Raw genomic sequence first — 17,782 nt, forward strand, 5'->3', positions numbered from 1 at the left:
AAAAACAGGCTCCTATACTTAACACCTGTGTAATTTTAGTCAAATTATTTCAACTCTATGAGACTTATTTTTCTTTCTTGTAAGAATGAAATGAGATCTAATTTATGGGAAAGTTCTAAGGCCATCTATAAGTCAAATTAAGAACACTCTTGTAGATTAATGCTTTGTCAGTTGCTTCATTTGCAAATATTTTCTCCCATTCTGAGGGTTGTCTTTTCGTCTTGTTTGTAGTTTCCTTTGCTTTGCAAAAGCTTTTAAGTTTCATTCGGTCCCATTTGTTTATTTTTGTTTTTATTTCCATTTCTCTAGGAGGTGGGTCGAAAAGGATCTTGCTGTGATTTATGTCACAGAGTGTCCTGCCTATGTTTTCCTCTAAGAGTTTGATAGTGTCTGGCCTTACATTTAGGTCTTTAATCCATTTTGAGCTTATTTTTGTGTATGGTGTTAGGGAGTGATCTAATCTCATACTTTTACATGTACCTGTCCAGTTTTCCCAGCACTACTTATTGAAGAGGCTGTCCTTTCTCCACTATACATTCCTGCCTCCTTTATCAAAGATAAGGTGACCATATGTGGGTGGGTTTATCTCTGGGCTTTCTATCCTGTTCCATTGATCTTTCTGTTTTTGTGCCAGTACCATACTGTCTTGATTACTGTAGCTTTGTAGTATAGTCTGAAGTCAGGGAGCCTGATTCCTCCAGCTCCGTTTTTCGTTCTCAAGATTGCAAACAGTCCCTGGACATCAGTCAAGACAGTCATGAAATCCTATGCTCCAGTTAAAAAAAGTCAACTGTCTCATCAGAAATATTTCTTGCCGTGTATTCTAATTAGAAATTTAAGTTGTTCTGCTTAGGACTCTGTATGATTTCCAAATCTAAGTACTCATGTTTCATCAATTCTGGTAAACAATCAGTTTTATCTTTACATACTGTCTCTCCCCCACTCATGTTCCTCTTTCCTTCTGTAACTCCTATTAGATGTATTTTAGATTTCCTTACTATCTGATCTACATCACTTAATTTCTCTTTTATAACTTCTCTTTATATTTTTGTATTGAGATTGGGGGCTTCAGTTCCAAATCAAACTTCACAGATATCATCCGATATCATTTCTTCAACTGTATACAATTTGTTGCTTAATTTGTCTGCTCAGTTTATTTCTGTGATTTTTATTCTTAGAAGTCATACAGTACTATTTAAAATAGCTTTAATTTTTTGATAGTACCTTTTTCCTTTTCCATTTTTATCCCACTTTAATATTTATTTTATTAAAGATAAATATTAGAAGTATATAATTATAAGGATAAAGAAAATGCTCATTCTTAGGAGTCTAAATCTATTGTTTGTTTCTGTCGACTCCTGATCATGGTGGATTATTTTGTAATTTTGGATAATGAGCTCCTCTGCAGTGAAGGGCTTTATCTGTGGGGATCTTGCACAGGCTGATTTAAGGATCACTTCTTCCAGAGTGCTTTTGCTTCTGCCAGGTGTCCCTGGTTATGTTACCAACTAGGGCCAGTTTTTATATTAATTCTCAACTGAGGAAAGCATTAATATGAACCCCAAACCTCAGGGTTAACAGACTCATAGTTACAAACACAAATATAAACAGAGAGAAGTCACTCTGTTCAACAGAATATCAAGGCAGAGACAGAAAAACTCCTTATCTCTTTGCTCCTAGGCAGATACCCCCTCACCCCCAAATCCATCACTGGAGAACTGAGATCTTCAGGGTCCTGGCTGTATGTGCAGCTCTCAATGCCAATGCCCTGTTCAGGTTCCTTGGTTAAGTCTTAAGACCTCCTTTTCTGTCCCAATGTGGTGGTTAAAATTCAAGCCCACTGGATAACTGCCCCCATCCCGTTCTCCTAAAACAGCTGTTGATTATATGTGATTATTTATTGAACATTTAATGAATGCCAGGTACTATGTTAACACTTTACATATCTTATTTCATTTCGTTCTCATGGAAACCCTTCTATTTTTCCCACCTTACAGATGAGGAAACAGAAAGCAAGATAAGCAATTTGCTCAAAGCTTATGCAGCAAGTAGGAAGCAGAATTGAGATTTGACCTAGATCTATGTGAGCCTGAGTATGCATTGTTAATTATCATACACTGCCACTTTTAAAAACTTCTTCCTAGTGCCTAGGCTAGTGCTAGATGTAAAGTAGTCACTCAAGGACTGTCTGCTGAATGAACATTCTCCTTCGGTATATAAGTCTGTTATTGGAAACCCTGAGAACAATTAAGTATTTGGCAGATTTTTAAGAGTAGCAACAATGGGTATAAAACAGTGGATGGGTTATAGGATATCACCCAAACTACTGAGTAGAAATAATGTTGGATGGCACTTCCAGCAATGTTTTATACTTGAATCACAATATTAAAATGTTTGTTTTATTGACTAATCATGAAATCATGAATTTTCTAGTGACACACGACATTAAGTGTTCAATAATTGTTACATTTGTCATTTGTCATCATTATCAAAACAGAATGCCTCCTTGAGAAGAATTTATAAGCTAGTGGAGAGCACACATGTATAACCTAGATAGCCAGGTATAATGAATAAATATTTAACAGAAAAAGTAAAGAGAGAAAAAAAGGAAAGAGCAAAAGCTGACCAGGGATCTGCAAAGTCACACGATGATAAATGAACATTTTCTGGTAACATGAATTCACTACAAAAATTGAGCTGGGAACTACTTAACTATTTGTATGTTAAAACAGATGTTACAGAGCAGAATTTTAAAATATATAAAATTCCTGGGACTTCTCTGGTGGGACAGTGGTTAAGAATCCTCCTGCCAATGCAGGGGACATTGGTTCGATCCCTGGTCCGGGAAGATCCCACATGCCGTGGAGCAACTAAGTCCGTGTGCCACAACTACTGGGCCTGCACTCTAGAGCCCGCGAGCCACAACTACTGAAGCCTGCATGCCCTAGAGCCCACGCATCTCAACTACTGAGCCTACATGCCACAACTACTGAGGCTGTGTGCTACAACTACTGAAGCCTGCACGCCTAGAGCCCACGCACCTCAATAAAGAGGAGCCCCCACTCACCGCAACTAGAGAAAGCCCGCAGACAGCAATGAAGACCCAACGCAGCCAAAAAATAAATAAATAAAAATTCATTAAAAAAATATACATATATAAAATTCCAAAAAATCTTTAGGTTCAAATAGACGTCTTCATAGAATGATTACACTTGTTGTTAGGAATACCATTAAAAACAAAGTATGAGAATAAAAGCAAATATTTATATGGTGCTTACTCTGTGCCCTGTACATACTGACTCATTTAGCCTCACAATAATCCTCTTAGGTAGCTTTGATATTATTAGCACCTCCATTTTATGGGTAAGCAAACTGAGGCACTGACAGGTTAAGCACTCATCACGTCAAACAGCTGTCGAAACTGGGACTCAAACCTACGTTGACTGGCTCCAGAGTCCATGCTGCCTCTGACGGCTATACACAAGGTAGAATTTGAGCTAGGTGCTGAAGATTAAGAGTTTGGACAAATTAGGAGGAGGAGGAGGAAAGGAAACTGTAATAATACAATTTACAATGCATTTAATACAAATTTATTATTTGACCTTAGAAAAGTCCAATCATAGATGGAGATAATAGCTTACACAGAATCTATGCTAAAATATTCACACTTTTTTTTTTTTAATGAAATAAGCACTGTATTTTTTAAAGTATCTAGTGGATACTGTTTCAAGTTTGCTTATTTATTGCTTTAGGCTTTTTCACAAACTATTCCATACATGTATATTATTTCCCAAGTAGAATTCAAGTGCTTGAAGCAAGAGAATGTATGTGTTACTTCTTTTGCAGCCCTTACCACAGCACGGTCCTAGGCACATAATTGGCCCTAAATAATGCTTGTTCAATTGAACTAAAACAGTAACGTCTCTTTTTCACTTCCTCTTACCTAAGGAAATAGATTTAGAAAAAATGATTACATCACTTAAGATAATGTTTAAAATATATTTAACAACAAAAACCCCACAAATATCTGGTAGGAAACAGAAATAGAGGGGAAACGCCAAAACAGAGAGTACTTTTGTCACTGAAAGATTAAATATAACAGCAAGTCAGCAAATTCGAAAAAAGAAGCATGAATTAGTACAAAAAGCAAAGATTAAATTAAATGGACCCACTCTACTTTCTGATCCAGAAAATTCTGAATCTGTAATTATAAATCCTTACTGCTCAAGCTATGCAAATTAAAGGATAAGATTTAAATATGCAAAGAACATACAGAAGAACTGTTTTATGTTACTTTCAAAAATAGAGATGAGACAAATGGAACTAGACCAAGGTCAAATTTATTTTAACCTAGACTTTCCTTTTTTTTTTCAACTACAATTTTACCTGAAAGCTTCACCTTCTCATATTCTAGATTGGATTTCTCTACTATAGAAAAACATAAAAGATATTTCCATGCGCATTTAAAAGACAAAAATGAAATCTATGAAATAAATGGAATAAAACTGGTTCCAATAAGAATTATGACCACTCTTACTGAAATTAAGAAAATATATTATTTTACTAATAGGAGTCTCCTGAAATTTTCAAAGTAAAAGACTAAAATAATAAGAGAGTAACCTCAGAGGTCCAAGTGAAAGTGGAGACACACGTTAAAAATTTGGATGATAGGTATAAAATAGTGGATGGATTACAGGATATCACACAGACTACTGAGTTTCAGAGTAAGCTTGGCCCAAAGTTAGTTCAAAAACAGACCCAGGGACTTCCCTGGTGGCTCAGTGGTTAAGAATCAGCCTGCCAATGCAGGGGACATGGGTTCGAGCCCTGGTCCAGGAAGATGCCACATGCCGTGGAGCAACTAAGCCTGTGTGCCACAACTACTGAGCCTGCACTCTAGAGCCTGAGAGCCACAACTACTGAGCCCACGTGCCCCAACTACTGAAGTCCGCTCGCCTAGAGCCCATGCTCTGTCTGCAACAAGAGAAGCCACCACAACGAAAAGCCTGCACACCGCAACAAAGAGTAGCCCCTGCTCGCCGCAACTAGAGAAAAGCCCACGCACATACCCAACACAGCCAAAAATAAATAAATAAATAAATAAAATAAATTTATTAAAAAAAACCCAAAACAAACAAACAAAAAACAGACCCAGAGAATGGTCAGGTCTAGAAAGAGAATTTGAATAAGGAGGTAAAAGTAGGAGAGGGAAGAGGCTATAAAGGGAGAGGAATGAAGAGCAAAGTCATAATAATAGTACAACAGGATTTGTTGGTATTGCTTAAATCTTTATTTCATAAGAATTGTCAATTTTGAAGATGTTTTAACCACAAAAAGATTTGCATTTGAATCATTTTAGTACATCCTCTTTTCTTTACTAAAAGGAAAATGTCCACCTTAGCAATCTTCAAAAAAAGCTATAACTTGGCAATGACCCATCAAAAACAGAGGGCAGGATAGTTTCTAAAAAGGTAAGAACCAAAATCAAGGGAATTCCCTGGCAGTCCAGGGGTTAGGGCTCCATGCTCTCATTGCCAAAGTCCCGAATTCGATCCCTGGTTGGGGAACTAAAATCCCACAAGCTGCCAAAAAAAAACCAAGAACCAAAAATCAATATTTTAAAGTTTTTAACGTAAAACTGTTACTTTACTTGTTCCAGGTTAGAACGAGACTTCCAAATGTTTGCACTCTGGCCCGTGCCTGAATTTTGAAGGCCAAGTTTCCATGGCTCCCAGAAGGCAAAGGTAACACCCTTTATTAACATTTACGGAGAGCCTACTAAATATATACCACCAGGCTCAGTGCAGCATATGTTGGGGGAAGAAGGGGGTGGGGGCATGTATTTATTGACCATTTGTCTCTTTGGAGAAATGTCTATTCAGATCCTTTGCCCAATTTTTAATTGGGTTATTATTTATTGAGTTGTAAGTTGCATTATTTTTACACTCAGAAAAAACGTTTTAAAAGGCATTTGAATATATGCTAATATATATAATCACTAAGAATGTGGCAAGGTTACTATAAATATTGAGGGTTATGAAGAAACCTCCCTCGTTCCTGAGGTACTCCTTTACTCACCTCTGGGGAGGCAAATTGATTTATCTGTTTGCTAAATTTGGTAATACCTGATCTTAACTGTCTCAGCCACCTTTCTTTCTTGAGTGAGCCTGTCAGCAGAAAACAGACCCTGCTCTGCTCTGCTCTGTTGTTTAGCTGGGCAGGCCTCCGGACAGGAAAAGACAGAGGAGAAAAGATTGAGAAGAAGATTAAGAAGGAAAAATTAGATAGATGGAAAATAAGGAGAGGTGGGATAGGATAGAGACTTCAGTACAGATAACAGACAAGGAGTTTTTAGAGGAAAATGAGTGCGACAGCTTGGCTGGATGGGAAAAGTATAAGAAGTAGCTAGAGATCTACTGAAGTTGCCTCTTCAACTCACATTGCCCTTAATCCAGTTCAAGTCCTAACTCCTAAACCTTAATACAATCTCTCAACAATCCATCTAACTTTATTCCCTACTAATCTTCTCCTAAGATATGCCTTGTCACATGCTGTTCAATTTGAATATAAATTGGCACAATTTATCACAAAACAATTTCATAATAAATAGTAAGACTATTAAAACAATTAAGACCTACTAAGTTTCTTTCTGAAGGTTTATGCTAAAGAAATACTCTGAATAGCAAGCAAAAAAAGAAAAAAGGGAGAGGGGGAGGATTCTCTATGCACAAACATGAACAGCAAGGCATTATTTTAAAAGTTTATTCTGTTCCAGGAACTGTTCTGTATATTTTGTACACATTACCTCAGTTAATCCTTTTAATTGCTACGAAGTATTGTTTCTCCCATTTACAAATGGGAAAACTAAGCAGCCAGATAGTTTGTCCAAGGTCATTGTGGCAATGAGTGAAAAATTGGAAACAATCTAAATGTTCAATAATAGGGGAATGATTAAGTAAATTAGCTCATACCCTAGATATTACAACACCACAAAATATGTACATTATGAATCTATAATGAGGGAAATAGAATCTAAAACAAATAAATATTATCTCAACTATGTTTACACACACTCCAGAGACACTGAAAGTAAATATACAGAAATGTTCACAATTCTTGCTCTTGGCTGATGGGAGTACAAGTTAATTTGTTTTGTACTTTTCTGCATTTTGCATATATTTAAACATACAATATTTTTCTATTCAAAAAAATGTTTAAAGCATCGAACCAAGGATACAATATTTTTAAAAACTCCAAAGAATGCTACACAGTTAATCTAGATATTAATATTGTTCACCTCTTTACAAAGAAAATAATCCAAATATATACAAGGTTATCACAAAGTTAGCAAATTAAAAACAGAACAACCAATTTACTAACTGCTCTATGTGCTTAACACTGTGGAAGGCGGTCACTTTAACATGTGTTATCTCATGCGATAAATGTGTGGGTTGTTTTTTTTTTTGTAAGGTTTGTTTATCCACCATTTCAGAGGATTCCCATTGCCTTAAGACCCTAACTATTTTAGAGCAACAAAGAGTCACTGGATATATTTGTCAATAACCTACAGAAACAGGAGTTCCTACAAAGCCAGTTCTCAAGGGCACAAAGTAGAAACCTCTATGGTGGAACTCTACAGATCTTAGAAATGAACTCATCTGAATTGTTACATAACTTTTCCCTATATGTTTACCAAACCCTAAGTCAAAAAGGTGGTATTTGGGCTTCCCTGGTGGCGCAGTGGTTGAGAGTCCGCCTGCCGATGCAGGGGACACGGGTTCGTGCCCCGGTCCGGGAAGATCCCACATGCCACAGAGTGGCTGGGCCCGTGAGCCATGGCCACTGAGCCTGAGTGTCCAGAGCCTGTGCTCCGCAACGGGAGAGGCCACAACAGTGAGAGGCCCACGTACCGGGGTCGGGGGGGAAGGTGGCATTTAAAATTCTGGTAAAATGAGGAAATAAATTCTACAAAATATTTAGTGAATTAATTATAAATTATACTAAACCAAAAAAGGTTCTCATATGTTTTCTTCCCTTTCTTAAAAAACTACTTATATATATTTGGGACTTGTATTTTTCATCAAATGTTTTGATGAAAGGGCTCATTTTTACTGCATTTCCCACAGTACTTAGTACAATGCTGATCACCTATGGGCTCAAACATTAGCCAATAAACTAATAGGAACTAATGCTAGCTTCAAGGTCATTGACAAGCCACCATATTTCAAAATTATTCACCGAAGTGTATATGGATGTTGTAATGTGTAGGTTCATATGGATTATCAGTAAATTAAAATTAACCTATGAATTCAACTAGGAAAAAGAACATAACCCATACGGTATGAAACATAATTTTAACACTATTTCACAGTTATAAAACCTAAGCCAGGAGCTCTCTAGTTTACTCTCTATTCTTCTTTTGAACAAAAAGCAAAAATCTATTAATTCTATCGTTTCAGAAGATATGAAATTTCAAAATGAGCTGAGGCTGATATGTTTACTTTTAATTAAGGCTCTTGTCTCACACAGCCTTTTCAATCCATCCTGCAAGCCAGAGGCAGATTACTGTTCAGAAAACACTACCTTTGTAAGCAACTATACTCCAGTAAAAATTAATTTTAAAAAATAATAAAATTTAAAAAAAAAGAAAACACACTATCTTCGTGTTTTACATAAGAAAGACAGTGACTTGATAGACTTGTGGAATGAATATTTCTCCATGTCTCAAAGTTCTATAATGACATCTTACTGTCTGGTGAATTTAGCAAGTGTCACCCTGATCTTAGATTTTATTGAGCATCAAAACAATCTGTTCCTTCAGATAAGTCTCAATATCTCCAATATGCCACTACCAATATCCCATTATCTGATTCTATTCCTATTTTTAACTCTCAATCCTATACTGTCATTACCCCCACTACCATTACCCAGTTCAACTACATCGAGAACTGCAGCCTCAGGAGTTCCCCAGGGGCCTAATGGTTAGGATTGTGGGCTTTCATTGCCATGGCCAGGGTTCAATCCCTGGTCAGGGAACTGAGATCCTGCAAGCAGCGCAGCGTGGCCAAGAACAAAAAAAAGTAAACAAAATAAAATTATTTTTAAAACAACAACAACAAAAAACCTTCAGACTTCTGCCTTTTTTTTTTTTTTTAACATTAGCCTCCTCCTGGCATTACTTTCTTTCCTATCGAGCACTGAATTCATGGATCATCTCTAGCTACCTCCTTAGTTCTCATATTTCTTCTGCACCCACCCTATAAAACTCCAGCCCTGATCAACCTAACCACTTTCTCTGCTCTTATACCCAAGCTGCTATCTGTTGCTAAAGAAAATCACAATTATGCAGATTGGTAACTGTAAAAACAGTATCCATCCAACCTCAGGTAGGAGCCTCAATGATGGCCAGACATCATTCCTCATAGAGCTCCCGGGACCACGTCCCCCAAAGCTATTCTAAACCTTTACCACTGGCCTCCAGTCCTCTTTGTATTCCTAGCTCAGCAGTCTCAACTGGGCCACATGTAAACAGAGGTTACCAGATGTTAGTTGGTAACTAGTATTTCCCCCTCTTATCTCAGTAGTAGAATGTTTCTATCTGCTGTTCAAGGATATTCTTTCCCTTTCTTACTCTTTTCCACTTCATCAGGAGCATATGTGTATAATCAACCTACCTATGGACTCATTCCTCTCACTGCGTAAGGCATCCTCACAAAATGCAGCTTTCCTTCATCCTAATCCTTACTCTATGAACAACTCTTTGAAGTGCCAGGAAAAATTCAGTCACAAGAATTAATAATCTTTCTGTAAAATGCACAGATGGCAAACAAATGATAAAAAACAAAGTAACCTGCAGGATACTTGAGAAATGTCTAAAGGTATACAAAACAACAGGTAAGATACTTGAGGAAGAGTTGTTTTTTAAAATATTCAGTATGCCTTTTCCTATAAGATAATCTATTAAATTTTTTGTCATAAATAAAATACTACTAAAAAATGAAGCTTATATATAGAGATCCTTACAAAACTATCACTGATGAGAAGGATTAGAGATTTATAACCAAGCTCAAATTAATTCTGTGGTTCTTATCTTTTTCTGGGTCATGGACCTTTGAAGAATCTGATGAAAGCTAAGAATTCCCTCCTCAGAAAAATACACATATACTACCACTAAGTTATGAATGTTATTTCAGGGGGCTCACAGACCCCTTGAAGTCTATTCTTGGGCCTGACATTAAAAACTCTGATTGTTGGGCTTCCCTGGTGGCGCAGTGGTTAAGAATCTGCCTGCCAATGCAGGGGACACAGGTTCGAGCCCTGGTCCAGGAAGATCCCACATGCCACAGAGCAACTAAGCCCGTGTGCCACAACTACTGAGCCTGCGCTCTAGAGCCCACGAGCCACAACTACTGAGCCTGCATGCCACAACTACTGAAGCCCACGCACCTAGAGCCCGTGCTCTGCAACAAGAGAAGCCACCACAATGAGAAGCCCGTGCACTGCAACAAAGAGTAGCCCCCGCTCGCCACAACTAGAGAAAGCCCGCGCACCGCAACAAAGACCCAACGCAGCCAAAAATAAATAAATAAAATTAAAAAAAAAAAACTCTGATTGTTCCCAAGAAATTATATCTTATCCATGTCAAATAGGTAGATATTGTTTTCTATTCCTATAATATCTAAATAAATATTTATGATATTAATTCTTACTGTGATGTTTGACACAACAGTGACATACTAATTTATATCTCCAGCATAACAAAAGTTAATAGAAAGGCAGGAAGGGAGACAGGTGTAAAAGTGAATATGCTTTCCTATAACTAGTCATTCAAGAGAAAGTATTTTGATGGGGGTTTGGGAAAAGAAAAAATTCCAGAGTAAGGTAGTTTATCCTAGGTAATAAATTCTAAGAAAAGAATAAAAAACCAAGAGAAAAAATTTGTCCCAGAAGAAGATACCTTCCAATACTTTGAAAGACTGTTGACAGAATACGATTTTTCCCCGAAGATATTTTATTTCAGTGGAGAATATTCCCTAAAGAAAACACACATGATGAAAGAGACACTATTAAATATATTCTACTGGGAATTCCCTGGCGGTCCAGCTGTTAGGACTTGGTACTTTCACTACCGAGGGCCTGGGTTCAATCCCTGGTTGGGGAACTAAGATCCCACAAGCCACGTGGTGCAGCCAAGTAAATAAACAAATATATATATATATGTATTTACACACACACACACATATATTCTAGCACAGTTTAGTATTGGTGTACTCAAAGTTTCCTTCTGTAATAGGGAAGAACAAGTCTGACACCATACTGGATCTGCTTCTTCTACTTTAACGTTTGTATTCTATTGCTTTTTGTCACAAGTTAAGAATGTTGCCTATATCCTAAAATATACAGGATAGCCCATTCTCAAGACTCTGACCTTTAAAGGTAAAACACTTTTCCATTCACGTAGAGATAAAAAGTTGCAGAACAGAAAATAACATTTGTCTTGTTGGAGGTTTATAGGAACACTGTGATTGGACCTACCTGGAAAGCTGGAAGAATGAAGGATTCTGGCACCAAGAAGTTTGCAGCAACCAACCACACCCCCACACCTTTTAGTATAAAGGGACCTGAATTCTAACTGGGGGAAGATGGTTCTTTGGGACACTAGTCCACCACCTTCTCAGTCTGCTGGCTTTCTGAATAAAGTCACTCACTATTCCTTGCCCCATGAACTTGTCTCCCGATTTACTGGCCTGTTGTGCAGTGAGCAGTATAGGTAACACCTGTACTCAAAGTTTCTTCCTGGCAAATCCACCAGACATCAAAAGTATGATGACAGTGATCAATGGATTCTAACTGCTAAATTAAAGCTTCTGTTCAACTTTCATTATAGGAAAAAACTCTAATTTTTGAATAACCATGTTTTCCTTAAGTTAAAATATATCAGGCTTCCCTGGTGGCACACTGGTTAAGAATCCGCCTGCCAATACAGGGGACATGGGTTCGAACACTGGTCCGGGAAGATCTCACATGCCACAGAGCAACTAAGCCCGTGCGCCTCAAGTACTGAGCCTGCGCTCTAGAGCCTGCGAGCCACAACTACTGAGCCCAAGTGCCTAGAGCCCATGCTCTGCAACAAGAGAAGCCACCGCAATGAGAAGCCCACACACCGCAACGAAGAGTAGCCTCCACTCGCCGCAACTAGAGAAAGCCCGTGCGCAGCAACGAAGACCCAGTGCAGCCAAACATAAACAAACAAAAAATAAATAAATTTATAAAAATAAAATAAAATTTATCCACCTTTTTTTCTCTCTGGAGCACTATTACTTTTGTAATAGAGAGGAAGGAAAGGAAAAAAGGAAGGTGTAAAATGTGTTGTACTCCTACCCCACCCCACCCCAAGGTTATAATAAACCATGACCTGTTCTGACTTTTGAACTTTTCATGGAAGGCAGGTTAGGAAAAAACCAAAAGGTGAGATAAGGCAGAATAAGCTATAGGAGATATTATTCTGGATATCTTTTTACGTACTCTGAAGCACTGTAACAAAATGGAAACTCTCCAGCAAAGGCTATACAAAATACATAGTTTTATACAAAGTATTATACAAGTACATGGAAACTGTAGTTTTAAGACAGACATTCTTAGAATATTTGTTTCATCAGCATAGATAAGTGTTCCCGGAGGAGAATTTTTGCTCATAAGTTTTCTGCACACATAGGTATACTCTTTGAGGCTGTCAGGGAAGGTAAGCCAAATACTCAAAGGTCAAAGCCCTGTCATGGTTTACTAGGGAGTCCCTAGGTTTTCCCCAGGCATACAGCTGCAAGAGGACAAAAAGCCTATAGGCATCAAAATGCACAAAATTATAATTAACCAAGAGGGTACCTGATATAATAAAAAATTACCTCCTGAATTAGACACTTTAGGTTAATTTGAAATAGACCTTTCTCTGGCTAGCAAAAATACGAACTTTGGTGGACATAAGACCTATTAGGTCAATTTTAAACTAGAGTTCAACTGTAAGACTAAGACAACAAACCATCTTGTCTTATAAAACATTTAATTATATGATTAAAATAAGGAAGTCACATAACATTGCTTCTAATTTTGGCTCTTTACAGTGCTTATGCAATGCTATAGTTAAAAACTCTAACTGGCGTGACAACTCCACAACAATTTTGTTTTCTTAAACTATTGGAGCAAAAGAAACCTAGTGATTACTTTGTAAATTGTTGAAAAAAATAAAGCCTAATGACTGAATTTGGATTAAGAAATCACAAATGGATACAAAACCTTTTTTTCAGGAAACTAAACTTCATAATTTTCTAATCAGTATAGTTTCTACAAAATTCCACTCCTCTTTTGAGTTGAACATGAGGGAGGAAATCAAGTCTGTTACTTGGTATGAATCCTTTTGAGACCTGATTTAAGTAAACTTTTTCATGTCCACAGTGGAAAAAAGAAAAATCTAAACTAATCTTTGGTGGTTAATAAGGGAGAAAAATAAAAAACAAAACAAAACTCCACTAGGCTTCAATAAATAAAACACATGTTCACAAAAATAAGTCCTTGTTGAAAAATCTTAAGCAATGTTTTTCAGTTCATTTAATAATTCTTTTTGAAGATTTTGTTGTACAGAGCTAATACCTGCAGAAGAGAGAAAAGTGAACAAGGAAAACAATGTAGGCATAAAATAAAAATACAAGTGGTATGCTCTCCAATATCCAGGAACAACAGCATTCTTTATCTTATTATAAAGTTCACATATTTTAAGGAAATTATTTATTTAAAAACCTATATATAAAAGGTGCTTCAAAATATTAGTTTTTTTTTTTTTTCTTTTTTGCGGTACGCGGGCCTCTCACTGCTGTGCCCTCTCCCGTTGCGCAGCACAGGCTCCGGACGCGCAGGCTCAGTGGCCATGGCTCACGGGCCCAGCCGCTCCGCGGCATGTGGGATCCTCCCGGACCGGGGCACGAACCCGTGTTCCCTGCATCGGCAGGCGGACTCTCAACCACTGCGCCACCAGGGAAGCCCCCAAAATATTAGTTTGCCTTCATTCAAATTACAAATCCACAGCCACCTAATTCACTGGGTTTTCAAAATGCAGCAAACATAGAAAAAATGTAATTATTTATTCAGGTAGTAGCTTTCCAAGAAAATCAGGTTAGTATTCTCATAAGAGAACTTAATAGGTATAACAATTACAAAATATTGTTAATTACTAAAATCTCTTAGGTACTGTCAATTAAAATATCAAATGCCCAAATGTCAATAAAGTTGACTAAATGTGTCACTTACTCCTTCAGAATTCTTCCTACAGCCAAAGGGAAAAATACTCTTGATTTGTCAGTATTTTGACAAACAAACACTATTTTTCCTTTCCACATGGCTAATGATGATGAAAAAGCGGGAAGTCCTAAGAGATGGAAGGGAGGAGGTGATATAAAGGCAAAAAGTTTTCATCTCCAAACATGTTAAAGAGCAGAATCTGAAAACTGTGACTAAAACAATTTAAGAAATCTCAACCTATTATAAGATTCAGAACTTTTTAATAATGTATTTCTTTTTTTTGAAGATTTAGATATGATTTTTTTTACTTTTTATTAAAGGATATTATAGTTACTTCAAATGCATTAAAAAAAAGTATTCCTTGGTTAAAAGGAAATATAATTTCCCCCAAAGGAATGATACATAAATAAGGAAAAGCCTATATTCATGTGAATCTTCAAGGCCCTAAACAGAACACACTCATAACTGTATCAAGACAGATGGACATATTGAGTGCAGAACTTCTCAATAAAAATATAATCCTTGCAAAGACCACTTAAATTGAGGCTTTTTAAAAACAGAAAATTGCCAGACTATCAATTATTCTTCCTTAAATAACTAAAGAAAAATTTGCTAAGACTAATTTGAAGCAACAAAACAACGTATTCTCTTATCCAACTAAAACGGTGTCAATGGATAGCCATCTATATTTAAAGACAAAATGAAAATGCTCTGTTTTCCTACATAATGTGTATGCACCTCTCACGAAACAAGCAACATCCAATAACTATCCCCTTCCCCAAATCTGTCTTTGATCCTTTAACATTCCACACACTGCCAACACTGTGCTAGGTTTATACTGACTAGGTTTTACAGAGGGAGTTTGTTGACTGATCAGGTAATTTAAGATTTCTTTATACCATAAAAGTTGTGGAGGAGGCATGTTTCTCATATTAAATTATACTGAATATTAATTAGGCCTTCAAGTGAATTCTGACATTAAATGTAAAAGTACAGCTAAAATAGTATTTAGGTAAGCTTATCAGAATACAGACATCAAGATAAGAATGATGATGGGTCCTATTGATCCCCACTGAAGTCAGTGAGCTGCAGTCACCTTTCAAAGAGGGTTATCTTTAAGTTATGACAGCTCTGAACAAGAGATGGTGCAAATCACCACATCTGTTGCAAAAACAACTTAAAACACATTCCTTGTCAATATGTCAGTAGCGTTCTCTAAAAAACTGCCATATTCCCTTTACAGTTTAACCAAACCACCACACACGTGTGTGTGTTTTGCTATTACTCAGGCTCCCAGTGTTTTACAGCCAAAAAACATACCCTCTTCCTTCTCAGTTTTTGCTAAAAAGATTTTCTTTCCTTTAATAACACCATCATATATAGAAGCGCATTTACAGAACTCTTAGCCATACCTGAAACCGAGTCAGAAAATAAGCCTCCAACAGTAGGTACTCTACCTGTTTACCATAAAGTTCAAACTTCTCATATGTTTTCAAGTTCTCCCTACTTAATACCAACAGATATAGTAGACAAAGACTCATACAGTGTCTTGACACACTGTTGACACGCAGATGTAATTAACTGTAACGATGACACACCAGGAAATGACTGAGCACTCTATACATCTTACGACACTCACTAAACAAGCACAGGGCACCTGTTAATCCTCCTCAGTCAACACAAAAAGGAAGAGACTTTTTGGAACTTTCATCCTGCTAGAATCTTCTCAGTTTGAATATCCCAGCACTTTAGGAAAAAGATTTTTAAATTTACTCCATAGAATTTACCCCAGACTCTCAGGGTAAGAAGATATCTTAAGAATCACACAGTAATCCTATAGATATGTGCTGCTCAATAAGGTCTTTAGCCACCAGCTAAGACATGTAGCTGGTTGGAATTCAGATGTACTGTAAATATAAAATACCCATGAGATTTTGCAGATTCAGTATGAAAGAATGTAAAATATCTCATCATTAACTTTTAAAACTGATCACATGTTGAAATGATATATATAGAAATCAAATAAAATATTAAAATTAATTCCACCTACTACTTCTTTTTTACTTTGTTAATGTGACTAGAAAACTTTAAATTGCTCATATAGCTTGTATTATATTTCTATTGAGCAGCACTACTGTAGACCCACAGTCTAAATTCTGGTAGCAAACTGTCACTTGGCATTTCCCAATTACAACTGCCGTATAAAAGTCAAAAGAAAAATCAGTATTTTAACTTCTCTGTCAATTAAACGGGGATAGTAAAAAAAATAACTTAAGCATAGTGTAAAAATAGTAGAATCAGTTTGCCTGACACCACTAAACAGATATTACATTACTTCAAAAAGGCAAAAATAGCACAGGATGCAAAAACTACACCTCTTAAAAAAATAAGATGGGAAATATACAAACAAGGTTTTTCTAAAGAAATAGCTCTAAATGCTGATTATAAAGTTCATTTTTAAGGGAAATGGATATTTCTGTCATTTCTAGCACCTGGGACCTCAGAAAAATAAAATGTGTAAGATTCTGTCTCTTATTATTTAAGCATCGTCAACCACAAACAAACCATTAACACTATAAAAAGGGAAATAATTACCATAACCTAATTCTCTTTTCCAAAATCAAAAGAATATAACACCACTCAAAAGCAAAATTAAAAACGACATTAATTTCTCTAGAGTTGAGTAGGTTATCTTTGGTCCACAAATATAAAATAAGAAAGCATATTTTAAGGTAGGTACTTTTTACCACAATTTTTTAAAGTACATTTTAAACGTGAGAAATTCAACAACACAGTTCTATGAGTGAACCATTTCTTCCTCTACCGTAATAGATCTTTCTGCTTTGATTTTTAAAATATTTAGGCCTCAAGGGCTCTTGGGGAAAAAAATCCAGTGTATTTCTGAATGTACAGAAATATTTTTATAAGGAGAGATGGGGAGACAGCTCAGTAAAAGGATCGGGGGTATGGAGCTCTCTCAGGCGTTCAGAGGATGCAAGAATAACTTCTAGAGTTGTCAATGGGGAAAATATTTAAAAAAGAATAAAAAAAAATTAAGACCAAAGGGTTCCCAGGGCTTCCACAACAGTTGACAAGACACTTTCTACGGTGTCCTCACAAATTTACAACCCGAAAAAGGCCATACTTGGCCATCAATTCTTTATCCATTTGATATTCATCAGCCGAATAAATCTTCAGACTTCTATTTGCTAGGCGATACATTCCTTAGGAATCTTTTCCTTGTGCATTTAAAATACCAAGCTCAATTACGCTCCCAGTAAGGTACGCAGAAAGGACTGTACATATTTTAAAATAGGAAGTTGAATGGCTGCAGTTTCCTGCCTTGGTGGAAAGGGTGACGGGTAAAGCTCTTTCTGAGTATAATCCTCAAATACTGAAATCGCTCTCAAAGAATTGAGTCTTCTATCACTATCCAATAGGTAAAAAGACTGCCAAATTTTCCATTAGAGCATCCTATTTTTAGAGTCTTTGG

The 17,782-nt window shown here is 36.7% G+C and overlaps 1 protein-coding gene across 4 annotated transcripts in view; it reads right to left on the minus strand.

Annotated features, from left to right (window-relative positions):
- The window catches only part of CNST (consortin, connexin sorting protein), a 115,583-nt gene that overhangs the window by 97,028 nt on the left and 773 nt on the right, over positions 1-17,782 (minus strand). The window contains exon 1 of one of the 4 annotated variants that reach the window (XM_027122392.1): positions 15,702-15,775. The exons of the other annotated variants lie outside the window; for them this stretch is intronic. The gene's annotated coding sequence lies outside the window, so the exon portion shown is untranslated. Of the gene's footprint in view, positions 1-15,701; positions 15,776-17,782 lie in introns of those variants that run through there. 4 annotated transcript variants of the gene reach the window in all.

This window comes from Aethalodelphis obliquidens, unplaced genomic scaffold (assembly GCF_003676395.1).
Source record: "Aethalodelphis obliquidens isolate GAN/ISIS:26980383/991018 unplaced genomic scaffold, ASM367639v1 scaffold24, whole genome shotgun sequence".
NCBI classification, from domain to species: domain Eukaryota; kingdom Metazoa; phylum Chordata; class Mammalia; order Artiodactyla; family Delphinidae; genus Aethalodelphis; species Aethalodelphis obliquidens.